Source organism: Salmo salar, chromosome ssa16, assembly GCF_905237065.1.
Source record: "Salmo salar chromosome ssa16, Ssal_v3.1, whole genome shotgun sequence".
Classification (NCBI taxonomy): domain Eukaryota; kingdom Metazoa; phylum Chordata; class Actinopteri; order Salmoniformes; family Salmonidae; genus Salmo; species Salmo salar.
In genome coordinates, this window is record NC_059457.1 from 44,366,885 (window position 1) to 44,379,933 (window position 13,049).

Here is a 13,049-nt window from a genome sequence, read left to right on the forward strand (position 1 = left end):
CTCTTCAGGTCTACTCACTGGAGGCCTCCCAGTCAACTTAGAGTGTCTAGTTTGAGAAACAGACGCCTCACAAGTCCTCAACTGGCAGCTTCATTAAATAGTACCCGCAAAACACCAGTCTCAATGTCAACAGTGAAGAGGCAACTCCGGGATGCTGGCCTTCTAGGCAGAGTTCCTCTGTCCAGTGTCTGTGTTCTTTTGCCCATCTTAATATTTTCTTTTTATTGGCCAGTCTGAGATATGGCTTTTAAATCTGTCCTTTGGTCTGATGAGTCCAAATTTGAGATTTTTCGTTCCAACCACCGCCTCTTTCTGAGATGCAGGGTAGGTGAACGGATGATCTCTGCATGTGTGGTTCCCACCATGAAGCATGGAGGAGGAGGTGTGATAGTGTGGGGGTGGTTTGCTGGTGAAACTGTCAATGATTTATTTAGAATTCAAGGCACACTTAAACCTCATAAGGATCCGCCACTTTTTTTCCTTTTTCGCCTAAAATGACGTATCCAAATCTGAGCCTGTAGCTCAGGACCTGAAGCAAGGATATGCATATTCTTGATACCATTGGAAAGGAAACACTTTGAAGTTTGTGGAAATGTGAAAGGAGTGTAGGAGAATATAACACATTAGATCTGGTAAAAGATAATACAAAGAAAAAAACCAACCGTTTTTTTTTTTTTTTTTTGCACCATCATCTTTGAAATGCAAGAGAAAGGCCATAATGTATTATTCCAGCTCAGGTGCAATTTGCGATTTTGGCCACTAGATGGCACCAGTGTAAGTGCAAAGTTTTAGACTGATCCAATGAACCATTGTATTTCTGTTCAAAATTTGGTATCAAGACTGCCCAAATGTGCCTAATTGGTTTATTAATTACTTTTCAAATTCAAAACTGTGCACTCTCCTCAAACAATAGCATGGTATTCTTTCACAGTAATAGCTACTGTAAATTGGACAGTGCAGTTAGATTAACAAGAATTTAAGCTTTCTGCCAATATCAGATATGTCTATGTCCTGGGAAATGTTCTTGTTACTTACAACCTCTTGCTAATCGCATTAGCTTACATTAGCTCAACCGTCCCGTGGACAGAACACCAATCCTGAAGACGTTTTTAAGATGAGGGAGGACAATGAATTTTTTTCATGAGGATGGCCTTATTTCTATTACAGCAGATTGGACGACTGTCATTCATTTTCCATTCACCAAGTTCAATGTAACATAGATAGGTTTAGGCTTACATGATAGGTATACATAATACTAAAATTGTCTCTACCACCCATCATGAGGTTGCTACAACCTAGCCTATGAATGAAAGTTTACAACGCAGGTGCACACAGGTTGAGAGAAATGTTTTAGGTGACAGACAGACAGTGACACATGGACCAATAGTGACACATTCAATATCGCCCTCATCAGGCTCTTGCCCTCATCAGGCTGATCTAGAGTGGAATCATGTGTCCAACAGTTGCAAACAAGAGTTTCTATTGGACAAATTCAGGTATGTTTGCTTCCGTTCCATTTGCTTCCTTCTAACAGATTCAACAGAATGAATACACCCCTGATCACATGTAAACACAGTTCACTTTCATAGCAGCCACGTTGCATTCCTTCTCGCATCTTCTTCAACCGATCGATGCCCGCACCCGCCCGCCCGACTAGCATCACTACTCTGGACTTAGAATATGTGGACAACTACAAATACCTAGGTGTCTGGTTGGACTTTAAACTCTGCTTCCAGACTCATATTAAGCATCTCCAATCCAAAATTAAATCCAGAATCGGCTTCCTATTTCGCAGCAAAGCCTCCTTCACGCATGCTGCCAAACATACCCTCGTAAAACTGACTAGCCTACCGATCCTTGACTTCGGCGATGTCATTTACAAAATAGCCTCCAACACTCTACTCATCAAACTGGATGTAGTCTATCACAGTGCCATCTATTTTGTCACCAAGGCCCCATATACTACCCACCACTGAGACCTGTATTCTCTCGTTGGCTGGCCCTCGCTAAATATTCGTCGCCAAACCCACTGGCTCCAGGTCATCTATAAGTCTTTGCTAGGTAAAGTCCCACCTTATCTCAGCTCACTAGTCACCATAGCAACACCCACCCGTAGCACGCGCTCCAGCAGGTATATTTCACTGGTCATCCCCAAAGCCAACACTTCCTTTGGCCGCCTTTCCTTCCAGTTCTCTGCTGCCAGTGACTGGAACGAATTACAAAAATCACTGAAGCTGGAGACTTACATCTCCCTCTGTCAGAGCAGCTTACCGATCACTGTACCTGTACACAGCCAATCTGTAAATAGCACACCCAACTACCTCATCCCCATATTGTTATTTATCTTCTTGCTCTTTTGCACCCCAGTATCTCTACTTGCACATCATCATCTGCTCATCTATCACTCCATTGTTAATGCTAAATTGTCATTATTTCACCTCTATGGCCTATTTATTGCCTTACCTCCCTAATCTTCTATATTTGCACACACTGTACATAGATTTTTCAATTGTGTTATTGACTGTATGTTTGTTTATGTGTAACTCTGTGTTGTTGTTTTTGTTGCACTGCTTTGCTTTATCTTGGTTAGGTCGCAGTTGTAAATGAGAACTTGTTCTCAACTGGCCTACCTGGTTAAATAAAGGTGAAATAAAAAATCTATGCGCTCTCCTCCTCTCACCTTTTCCCTTCGCTTATGGACTTCAATACATAACACATCAGCTGTAAGTGACCAGGCAAAAAAAACTTTTGAGCCAAACCATAACAGAGCAACTACACAGACTCTACATCGTTGTCACCATATTAACTAGAGGAACATCATAGTCAAGATAGTTTATAGAACGAATACGTTAGTAAACCCGCTACAATCATGCGGTAATGTTGCCGTGCACAGTCAGTAAGCAGTTTAGCAGTTACACCAGCGGGCAATACATTTGTAAAACCAAAAGCTTACCTTGAATTGGAAGAGTTCCAGTGTTGTGTTGAATACTCATAGCCAGCTAGCTAGCTGCATTTGATACTGCTGTGCTAGCTAGCTGTAGCGTATGCTTTCAGTTCTAGATTCATTCTCTGCTCCTTTGATTGGGTGGACAACATTTCAGTGCATGCTGCAAGAGCTGTGATAGGTTGGAGGACGTCCTCCGGAAGTTGTCATAATTACTGTGTAAGTCTATTGAAGGGGGTGACAACAATGAGCTGCCTAGGTTTTGTATTGACGTCAATGTACCCAGAGGAGGACGAAAGCTAGCTGTCCTCCGACTACACCATGGTGCTACCCTACTGTTAAGGCTACTGTAGACCTTCATGGCAAAACAGTGTGTTTTAATCAATTATTTGATGACGAGAATATATTTAGTATAGTTTTATCTAAAAGGGTTAACTTTTTTAATGTTTTACTATTTACATTTTTATGAAATTCACTGAAGAGGATGATCCGCCCCTTCTTTCTTTGAAGTGCCTCCAGTGGCTGCAGGATGAAGTTGGTGAAGAACAACTGTAGATAATTGATTCATGACCTTTGATCACACTCAACATGTACAGTACCAGTCAATAGTTTGGACACACCTACTCATTCAAGGGTTTTTCTTTATTTTTACTATTTTCTACATTGTAGAATAATAGTGAATACATCAAAACTATGAAATATCACATATGGAATCACGTAGTAACCAAAAAAGTGTTAAACAAATCAAAATATATTTTTGATTTTAGATTCTTCAAAGTAGCTACCCTTTGACTTGATGACAGCTTTGCACACTCTTGGTATTCTCTCAACCAGCTTCATGAGGAATGCTTTTTCAACGGTCTTGAAGGAATTCCCACATATGCTGAGCACTTGTTGGGTGCTTTTCCTTCACTCTGTGGTCCAACTCATCCTAAACCATCTCAATTGGGCTGAGGTCAGGTGATTGTGGAGGCCAGGTCATCTGACGCAGCACTCCATCACTCTCCTACTTGGTCAAATAGCCCTTACACAGCCTGGAGGTGTTTTGGGTCATTGTCCTGTTGAAAAACAAATGATAGTCCCACTAAGCAAAAACCAGATGAGGTGTATGTTTTTTCCCCAAATTCCGTTTTCTCTGTTTTGTTTTTCCAGGTTTCGGATTTCCCCAATTTTTTCTGGTTTCCCCCCAGTTTTTCATGCTTTTTTAAAAAGAAAAACAACTCAATTTGATTTTCTGTGTTCACGACAATGCATTTTTATATATATTTATTTTATTTCCCCTTTATTTAACCAGGTAAGCTAGTTGAGAACAAGTACTCATTTACAACTGCGACCTGCCCAAGTTAAAGCAAAGCAGTGCGACACAAACAACAACACAGAGTAACACATGGAATAAACAAGTGTACAGTCAAAAACACAAAAGAAAAAAAGAAAGTCTATATACAGTGTGTGCAAATGGCGTGAGGAGGTAGGCACTAAATAGGCCATAGTAGCGAAATAATTACAATTTAGCAGATTAACACTGGAGTTATAAATGAGCAGATGATGATGGGCAAGTAGAGATACTGGTGTGCAAAAGAGCAGAAAAGTAAATAAAACCAATATGGGGATGAGGTAGGTAGATTGGGTGGGCTATTTACAGATGGACTATGTACAGCTGCAGCGATTGGTTAGCTGCTCAGATAGCTGATGTTTAAAGTTAGTGGGGGAAATATAAGTCTCCAGCTTCAGCAATTTTTGTAATTCGTTCCAGTCACTGGCAGCAGAGAACTGGAAGGAAAGGCGGCCAAAAGAGGTGTTGGCTTTGGGGATGACCAGTGAGATATACCTGCTGGAGCGCGTGCTACGGGTGGGTGTTGTTATCGTGACCAGTGAGCTGAGATAAGGCAGAGGTTTACCTAGCATAGACTTATAGATGACCTGGAGCCAGTGGGTCTGGCAACGAATATGTAGCGAGGGCCAGCCGACTAGAGAACACAGGTCGCAGTGTTGGGTGGTATAAGGGGCTTTGGTAACAAAACGTATGGCAAGGTGATAGACTGCATCCAGTTTGCTGAGTAGAGTATTGGAAGCTATTTTGTAGATGACATTGCCGAAGTCGAGGATTGGTAGGATAGTCAGTTTTACTAGGGAAAGTTTGGCGGCGTGAGTGAAGGAGGCTTTGTTGAGAAATAGAAAACCGATTCTAGATTTGATTTTGGATTGGAGATGTTTAATATGAGTCTGGAAGGAGAGTTTAGTCTAGCCAGACACCTAGGTATTAGTAGTTGTCCACATATTCTAGGTCGGAACCGTCCAGGGTAGTGATGCTAGTTGGGCGGGTGGGTGTGGGCAGAGATCGGTTGAAAAGCATGCATTTGGTTTTACTAGCATTTAAAAGCAGTTAGAGGCCAAGGAAGGAGTGTTGTATGGCATTGAAGCTCGTTTGGAGGTTAGTTAACCTGTTTAGGATAGGGGGAAGTATTTTCACGGCCGGATAAAAAAGGTACCCGATTTAATCTGGTTATTACTCCTGCCCAGAAACTAGAATATGCATATAATTGTTTGATTTGGATAGAAAACACCCTAAAGTTTCTAAAACTGTTTGAATGGTGTCTGTGAGTATAACAGAACTCATATGGCAGGCCAAAACCTGAGAAGATTGCATACAGGAAGTGCCCTCTCTGACCATTTCTTGGCCTTCTATAGCCTCTTTATGGAAAATAGAGGATCTCTGCTGTAACGTGACATTTTCTAAGGCTCCCATAGGCTCTCAGAAGGCGCCAGAATGGGGAATGATGACTCTGCAGTCCCTGGGCGAAAAACAGTAGCGCCTTTGGATAGTGGTCGATCTGAGAACAATGAAACGGGTGCGCGCGTGCACGTGAAGAGTCCATTTTACATTTTCAGTCTTGAACGAAAACGACGTCTCCTGGTCGGAATATTATCGCTATTTTACGAGAAAAATCGCATAAAAATTGATTTTAAACAGCGTTTGACATGCTTCGAAGTATTGTAATGGAATATTTTGAATTTTTTTGTCACGATATGCGCCGGCGCGTCACCCTTCGGATAGTGTCTTGAACGCAAGACCAAAACGCCGCTATTTGGATATAACTATGGATTATTTGGAACCAAAACAACATTGGGTGTAAACTAGAAGTCCTGGGAGTGCATTCTGACAAAGAACAGCAAAGGTAATCCAATTTTTCTTATAGTAAATCTGAGTTTGGTGAGTGCCAAACTTGGTGGGTGTCAAAATAGCTAGCCATGATGGCCGGGCTATCTACTCAGAATATTGCAAAATGTGCTTTCACCGAAAAGCTATTTTCAAATCTGACACCGCATTGCATAAAGGAGTGCTGTATCTATAATTCTTAAAATAATTGTTATGTTTTTTGTGAACGTTTATCGTGAGTAATTTAGTAAATTCACCGGAAGTTTCGGTGGGTATGCTAGTTCTGAACGTCACATGCTAATGTAAAAAGCTGGTTTTTGATATAAATATGAACTTGATTGAACAAAACATGCATGTATTGTATAACATAATATCCTAGGAGTGTCATCTGATGAAGATCATCAAAGGTTAGTGCTGCATTTAGCTGTGGTTTTGGTTTTTGTGACATTATATGTTAGCTTGAAAAATGGGTGTGTGATTATTTCTGGCTGGGTACTCTCCTGACATAATCTAATGTTTTGCTTTCGGTGTAAAGCCTTTTTGAAATCGGACAATGTGGTTAGATAAAGGACAGTCTTGTCTTTAAAATGGTGTAAAATAGTCATATGTTTGAAAAATTGAAGTTTTGGGATTTTTTAGGTGTTTGTAATTCGCGCCACGCCCTATCATTGGATATTGGAGCGGTGTTCCGCTAGCGGAACATCTAGATGTAAGACAGTTTCCAAAGAAGGGCCAGAAGTATTCAGAATGGTGTGGTCTGCGTAGAGGTGGATCAGGGAATCACCCGCAGCAAAAGCGACATCATTGAAATATACAGAGAAAAGAGTCGGCCCGAGAATTGAACCCTGTGGTACCCCCATAGAGACTGCCAGTGGTCCGGACAACAGGCCCTCCGATTTGACACACTGAACTCTGTCTGCGAAGTAGTTGGTGAACCAGGCGAGGCAGTGATTTGAGAAACCAAGGCTGTTGAGTCTGCCGATAAGAATATGGTGATTGACAGAGTCGAAAGCCTTGGCCAGGTCGATGAAGATGGCTGCACAGTACTGTCTTTTATCAATGGCGGTTATGATATCGTTTTGTACCTTGAGCGTGGCTGAGGTGCACCCGTGACCAGCTGGGAAACCGGATTGCACATCGGAGAAGGTATGGTGGGATTCAAAATGGTCAGTGATCTGTTTATTAACTTGGCTTTCGAACACTTTAGAGAGGCAGGGCAGGATGGATATAGGTCTATAACAGTTTGGGTCTAGGGTGTCACCTCCTTTGAAGAGGGGGATGACCGCGGCAGCTTTCCAATCTTTAGGGATCTCGGACGATACGAAAGAGAGGTTGAACAGACTGGTAATAGGGGTTGCAACAATGGTGGATAGTTTTAGAAAGAAAGGGTCCAGATTGTCTAGCCCAGCTGATTTGTACGGGTCCAGGATTTGCAGCTCTTTCAGAACATCTGCTATCTGGATTTGGGTGAAGGAGAAGCTGGGAGGCTTGGGCAAGTAGCTGCGGGGGGGGGAGCTGTTGACCGGGTTTGGGGTAGCCAGGAGGAAAGCATAGCCAGCCATAGAGAAATGCTTATTGAAATTTTCGATTATCATGGATTTATCGGTGGTGACTGTGTTACCTAGTCTCAGAGCAGTGGGCAGCTGGGAGGAGGTGCTCTTGTTCTCCATGGACTTTACAGTGTCCCAAACTTTTTGGAGTTAGAGCTACAGGATGCAAATTTCTGTTTGAAAAAGCTAGCCTTTGCTTTCCTGACTGACTGCGTATATTGGGTCCTGACATCCCTGAACAGTTGCATATTGCGGGGACTTTTCGATGCTATTGCAGTCCGCCACAGGATGTTTTTGTGCTGGTCAAGGGCAGTCAGGTCTGAAGTGAACCAAGGGCTATATCTGTTCTTAGTTCTACATTTTTTGAAAGGGGCATGCTTATTTAATAGGGTGAGGAAATTACTTTTAAAGAACGACCAGGCATCCTCGACTGAAGGGATTAGGCCAATATCCTTCCAGGATACCCATGCCAGGTCGATTAGAAAGGCCTGCTCGCAGAAGTGTTTTAGGGAGCGTTTGACAGTGATGAGGGGTGGTCATTTGACCGCGGCCCCATAGCGGATGCAGGCAATGAGGCAGTGATTGCTGAGATCCTGATTGAAAACAGCAAAGGTGTATTTGGAGGGCAAGTTGGTCAGGATAATATCTATGAGGGTGCCCAGGTTTACGGATGTAGAGTTTTACCTGGTGGGTTCCCTGATGATTTGTGTGAGATTGTCGGCATCAAGCTTAGCTTGTAGGACTGCCTGGGTGTTAAGCATATCCCAGTTTAGGTCACCTAACAGAACAAACTCTGAAGATAGATGAGGGGCAATCAATTCGCTTAATCCACATCAGGAGATTACTTTTGAGGTCTGTTTTTTTTTAAATAGAAACTTCGATTTTTATTGTAGTTTCCCTTTATTTCAGTAAACATGCCCTGCAGTGTTGTTTGGTTAGCAGTGTTTATGTAAGTTACATGGAGGGCATGTGATGAGTTTGCAAATCAAATGCCCACTTGTGATGCCACTGGACAGCTAAAAAATAGTAAGTAAACTTTTATTTATTGTAATTTAAATTGGCTTGTAGTAGGTAAGTGTTGCGTTAGATTACATAGCTGCCTCAATAGTTATTTCAAATAATTTCAGTGACTTCACAGCAATTGCTACCTAGCTAGCTAATGAAATTTAGCTAGCTAGCAGGATCACCTAAATCCCTTGAGATACTGCCACGTCTCATTGCCATGTCATGAGACGTGTAAATAAAAGAGGAATACAAAAATAAGAATGGAGGTTCCCATCTCCCCTTTTGGAGTATTTCTGGCCCAGCAAAGAAATGCCCTTATCCAGATGGTGTGACAAAGGCATTTCCTTACATACCTGCTAACTTGATTTGTTGTTACTTTAAGGTGGGAACCAATATGCAGTACCTCCAGCAGGCAGAGGCAAGAACCATTCATCCACCAGCTCAGGAACAAGCTACACTGTTCACACTGTTCACTGTACATTGTACACAGCCCTGTGTAATAATGTTCAATGTATTTACATTGCTGGACTTTTTTAAACTTAATGTATGTGTATTGTTTAAAAAAATGTTAAGAAATGTATGGTTTAAACATGTCTTTAATGTTTATTTGTTTTAACTGTTAGTGATAATTCCCTAAGTATTAATACATTTGTGTTACATCATTAAGCCTTTAAGTATGTGTTATGGATGACCAAAGATGTTTCACTTTATGGTAAGTACAGCATCATATGATACAAGGCATTTGTGTATGTGTTATAAATTACTAAAGGTGTCTGACTTTAAAGTAAGGACATTACATAAAGTGTCAATTAATCAGTTAATAACGTTACAAGGGAGCCGGGGAGCAAGTTCAGGGAGTGAATCAGTTAATAAATAAATGAAAACATAATACAAAACACGAACAACCCACAGAACTGAAACAGAAACAATGACGCCTGGGGAAGGAACCAAAGGGAGTGACATATAGGTAATCAAGGAGGTGATGGAGTCCAGGTGAGTCTGATGATGGTGACAGGTGTGCGCCATAACGAGCAGCCTGGTGACCTAGAGGCCGGAGAGGGAGCACAGGTGACAGTTCTGCTGATATATGAAGGTTCTCTCATGAGCCGAAGGTTACTGTAGAGTATGAGAGCTACTTAAATTGGTTGATAGACCTGCAAAGCTTGTGTTTGGGTGTGTGTGTGTTTGTGTGTGTGTGTGTGTGTGTGTGTGTGTGTGTGTGTGTGTGTGTGTGTGTGTGTGTGTGTGTGTGTGTGTGTGTGTCAGAGCCAAGATGATTTGGAGTAATTCAACCTGAGACTACTTCACCAGGTATTCCTCTTCTGTTCCCATGGAGACCAGGGAGTGATTACAACCTGTTACAATGGTTCCAACATTTTGGCTGATCTTTCAGCTGGGGAGTGGGTGAATGGGTCAAAGACCTGACTGGTCCCAGCCCCGCATGGTAAGGTTCGTTATATTGTTGTGTAGGTGTTTGTGTAGTGAGGAACATGCAACTTGGTTCCAGAAGAAAGCCACTTTCAATTTCCTTATGTTGGGGGCTTTCATCAAGGTAAGAGTTTCTTGGTGTAATGTCCCCAGGCTATTGCACACACAGCACATATAAGCCTGGGATATCAACCATTGAAAGTTGGCTTTAGTGAGAGTGATCATAGAATTCTATGGTAGTGACCTTACGAAGTAAAGTATTTGTCATCATTCGCCCTGCTCGTCACTAGTTAACACAATCACAAAGTCATAATTATGGCGAAATCCTGCTCATTTGCACAATTTATCTTCTTGAAATTAGATCTTAAACCTAACCCTAACTAATGAAGGCCAAGTTTGATGCATTGGTCCACCAGACCTTCCACCTTTATGAACACTGTATAAAGCCTGACATTCGGTTATAGATGCTTTGTAACACATTTATGTAGTGCTCATGAAGGCATTATTAAGGCTTTATAAGCTGAACGTCATTTAAAGCAGGACCAATATTTCTATGGTAAAATCATGAACTATGGGAAAAGCCTCAAGGTAACTGTTTAAAATCACCTGGTGTAGCCTACTGTACACATTACAACATTGTTTTATTTATAACAGGCAAACTTTATCAGAAGAAGAATATTACAGTAATTCTGTCAAGAATATTAAAAAAAAAATAGAAAATCATCACTTCCTACTGGGCACACACATTTTTAAACCTATCGTGAATCTATGTGGCAAACACTTTTGGATTTGCAAAAAGTCATCAACCAGTACTGTTTTCATCTCATTTCAACTTTCAACTATTCAAATGAGGCATGGACCCTCCTCTTTTTGCCCTCTGAACAGCCTCAGTTCATCGGGGCATGGACTCTACAAGGTGTCGAAAGCATTCCACAAGGATGCTGGCCAATGTTGACTCCAATGCTTCCCACAGTTGTCATGTTGGCCGGATGTCCTTTGGGTGGTTGACCATTCTTGATACACACGGGAAACCGTTGACTGTGAAAAACCCAGCAGAGGTGCAGTTCTTGACACAAACCGGCGCGCCTAGCACCTTCTCCCATCCTTGTTCAAAGGCACTTAAATCTTTTGTCTTGCCCATTCACCCTCTGAATGGCAAACATACACAATCCATGTCTCAATTCTGTCAAGGCATAAAAATATTTATTTAACCTGTCTCCTCCCCTTCATCTACACTGATTGAAGCGGATTTAACAAGTGACATCAATAAGGGATCATAGCTTTCTCCTGGATTCACCTGGTCAGTCTATGTAATGGGCAGGTGTTCTTAATGTTTTTTACACTCAGTGTATATCAGTAGAAGTCACTGTTCAGGCAGGAATCGTAGGATGGTGGCTTCTAATTTTATTTAAATATACCTCTTGATTTAGGTTGATGGCATGACGTCGAAACAATGACATTGATTCAAGCGTGGGACTTTTGTCTAGTTCCACCCAGTAAAACAGGTTTTAGGGTAATTGAAGTTGACCCTTGACCCTCAAATCAAAACAAATACAGAGTTGTCTACATTTAGGTGTTGTTCATAATTGCATGATATGGAGGTAACATATCTCTGGATGATGGTATTAATATAAAGTGAAACTTTAAACTGTCATGGGGAACAATTATTCTTGACCCTTCCCCAGTCAGTCAGAGCACATTGGGGTCAGTCATGTGTTGCCAATTATGAGATATAACAGCCTTGAATCTGTTTCTGTCAGTCAAACAGTGACACTCTGTAACCCTGTATTCTGTAGTGTACATTGGTCCCCTGGCTAGGCTACAACTGTGGCCCAGTGACCCTGTGTAACCCCCTTATGGCAGTCTGTTGGCCCACTACAAATAAGTGTACCTCTATCTCTCTCCCTCTCCCTCCCTCCTGCCTTCTACTTATTAAGCATCCCGACGGCAGCTCGTGCTCGTTCTCAGCGGTGATCAAACACTGTCTGCCTGCGGCCTGTTCAATCCCTCTGAGAAAATCCTGCCATTGATTTTAGCCTGCTCCTTCCAGCCCCCCACGAATTGAATATGAATTCATATAATACTTCCTTCTCATGTATAACACACCTGAGAACAAGTCTTTTTTCTATACATGTATAATACCTTCAGGCTCTGATCAGGCCCTACACCCAAACAAGGGCACTGCGTTCATCCACCTCTGGCCTGCTGGCCCCCCTACCTCTGAGGAAGCACAGTTCCCGCTCAGCCCAGTCAAAACTGTTCGCTGCTCTGGCACCCCAATGGTGGAACAAGCTCCCTCACGACGCCAGGACAGCGGAGTCAATCACCACCTTCCGGAGACACCTGAAACCCCACCTCTTTAAGGAATACCTAGGATAGGATAAAGTAATCCTTCTAACCCCCCCCTTAAAAGATTTAGATGCACTATTGTAAAGTGGTTGTTCCACTGGATATCATAAGGTGAATGCACCAATTTGTAAGTCGCTCTGGATAAGAGCGTCTGCTAAATGACTTAAATGTAAATGTAAATAATACATCTGAATACAATTATCATGCAGCCTACTCCCGCAGGTTCATGCTCACTCGAAATACATTTTGCCACTAGAGACAGCGACTCATACTTTAGAAATATGTGAATTAACCAATGACCAATTAATTATATGTACATTTAGTTGTCTTTATTTAGCAGTTCCTTCACATGATTCAAGTGAAAGTGTTCACGTATAAGATAGGAGAATGTGTGACGCAACCAGAGAACATCAAAGGGTTTACCAAAAGATCAAATGTCACTGTGCTCCAAATCCTCAAAGTGCTGTCATGTCATATTGCTAAAGCAGCGGTGTATGATTTTGGGATTGGAAAAAATATTCAATGGGGGGCATTACGAGCATTTGGAGCGTAAAAATATATTATTTACAAAGCATACAATATATAAATAACAGTGGATTGTAAAAATAAAATAAAA